Raw genomic sequence first — 2,813 nt, forward strand, 5'->3', positions numbered from 1 at the left:
TCTATTTTTTATCACCATAAACATGAATCAACTCACAAACACTACCCTCTTTAAGGAAAATCTCTTCCTATAGGACTGTCCCCTCACTTTCAACCCTTGTTTTCACCTTTTTATGTTTGGTGGCCACCAATTATTCTGGTTAGCTAATCATTTCAGGGTTAGAAGACATTATAAATGTTAGGAAAATGGCATTCCATGAAGAATCAGGTAAGCATTTCATGGAATGACCATGATTAGATGAAAAAACTATCAAAATGCTTATGAAAAGGACTGTTACAGCCAACAATCAGCAAGTTAGATGAATAACCCTTCAAAAATGAAATCAAAACTTGCTCCTAAACTTCCTTATAGATCTTAGAAGATGCCTCAATGCATTAGAATATCATAAAGAACTCAGAAACTCCAAAGAACCTTCAAATTGCTATTAAAATCCAAGCTTTTTTATTCAAAATTCTAAAACAATCTGTACATGTTGCTCTTATAGTCCATACAAACACTATTTATAAGTTTTAGGGGATGGTTAATAATCCCCTCAACCACCTCCAATCAGTTTCACTTCCTATTCCTTCATAAAATTTAAACTATGGAGTTTCCCTCCAAAATGCTCATGTAGTCGTTACATTCAAGATTTGAATTTTCTAAAGCAATAAGCTAAATTTTAAGTGACATATTGAATGTTTCAACTTATGAAATGACTTGAGATTATTATGAGACCTTATTAGGACCTATCTAATGAATCACTTACCCTATGCAAACCTAGACATTACTAAAATTCAAATCTCCTGGTCCTTTACAACTTTTCAATATGAAAGTATTTCAAAACATTATACAATATTATGACTCTTTATGCTTTCAAATGCCATGATTGGTTGCAAAATGGAAGAAATCAAGTATTCTAATTGTTCATCCGTACTTTCTAGATTTTTCTTATTTGATTAGTTTGATAAAAATAGTTTTAATAATCATAATGTCAGCTTTATGTCAAATAAGGGAAAAGCCAAACTTGTACTAAGATATCCATAAGCAATTATCTTTCATATAGTTATAAATGCTCTTAAAATTGTCTTTATAGCCTTGTATCACATGCAAATATGATTTGCAAGAACTTGTTCAATATCTTCCTCTTATAATTCCTTACAAAGAACCTACCAAAATACAAATTAGAATGTGGAACTAATTTAACCTATCTTTTTCATTATTACAAAAACCATATACAAAAAAAGTTCACAATTTACATCATAATACATCATAATACAATGGAGTAAGATAATGTAGAGCCCATATGTCCACCCACTCACTTGACTCACAGTGATCCCAATCACACTGAAAACAACTAGGACAAAAGCAAGCTAACTGTCGTGTCCAAATGGTCTATGTACTAGAATCAGAGCTCTGGAATGAATTCATTTTTGATAAGTCTCTCATTGTAGCACAATCTTTTCTATCAGCTACGGACCCTTCCTCAACCAACCAAAAGAACCTGCGTACACTGAATCAAGAGTCCCCGCCTGTGATAATGCTAAACTACACTAATCAACAATGCTATGAGCATCAAGAAGCTTTGTTGCTAAAATCTTCAGTTGCTCCTTAACTAGAGCTCTCTTCACACATGCCCCTGCTCCGTCATGTTCCCCTTTTCCATGTCCAGACTCAAAAAAATTGCAAATATAAGGCACCCCTCTCTCTACGTGCATCCTACACAACCAATAAAACATGCAAGCATTCTTGAATTGAACTATATAGTTATCTGACCAAATGATATGTCTATCCATAGCAATTGTATGCTCATGTAAGAAATTAAAATAATTCTCAAAACAATTTTGCACAAACTCGTGAGAGTGAGATCTATCATCACTCATAAAAATGATACTCTCTAATAATCTTTCGATTATCTTCCGCTCTATCAAGGGCATGTCTATATGTTATGTGAACAAAAGCAGCAATTTGAATAGAGCTGTAATACTGAGATTGTGTCTCATTTTGAGGTTGCAATGTGTAGTTCTCAAAAAAATCAACAACTAATATAATAGTGCCAATGGAAAAAGTCTCTTTGCACATTCTAAATTGTTGGTCCTTGTGACTATGTCTTGCATATTTGTAAAAAAGTTTGCCTTGAAATCTGAAATAAAATTAGCCACACTGATATCTTTTCCAACCAATTCACATCTAGAGCTCTCACCTCCACTCTTCAATGTGTATTTCACTGTTTCATATACCTTTTTTTTCACTATTATCTTTCCAAGATCTTGTTCGCACCCCTCATGGAAACATGTGTCAAACTTGGATAAGCCACCACATTCTAAACACTTCTCATTTAAGCAAGCATTTCTATAAAAGAAACAACCATCAACTCTACAACATAAAAGTTCATCTAGCAAGTCTCTTGATGATTTTGGAAGCTCACTAGCACCACAATCCTCCAACATTTCTTTACTATGCAAAGTATAACGGATGGAGCGTAATAGTTCATGGTGCATAGAAAACTCAACATGATATTTGCAACAACATGTATTTCGAATTTTGAGTGGCACACAATAAAATGGCTTCAAAGATTCGAAAGCCCTTTGTGATATATGAAGACTTGGATGACTCTCTCTAAATTGTTTGAACAACATAGTTTGACTTACCTCCAAATAGTGTTTAGGATGTGGCGTGCGGTCTCTGATGTCAATTCTCAACTTTAACACGTCTTTAGCATTGGGTGATACTCATGAGTTAGAGTGCCAAAATTGTGTAATTTCTTCCTTCACATCATCGGATAGCTTCTTATCAAAACGTGGAAGTCTCTCATGAAATGCCCATGTTTCATTTTG

This window comes from Cupressus sempervirens, chromosome 5 (assembly GCF_028749045.1).
Source record: "Cupressus sempervirens isolate cs-2001-9-10 chromosome 5, ASM2874904v1, whole genome shotgun sequence".
Taxonomy (NCBI): Eukaryota; Viridiplantae; Streptophyta; class Pinopsida; order Cupressales; family Cupressaceae; genus Cupressus; species Cupressus sempervirens.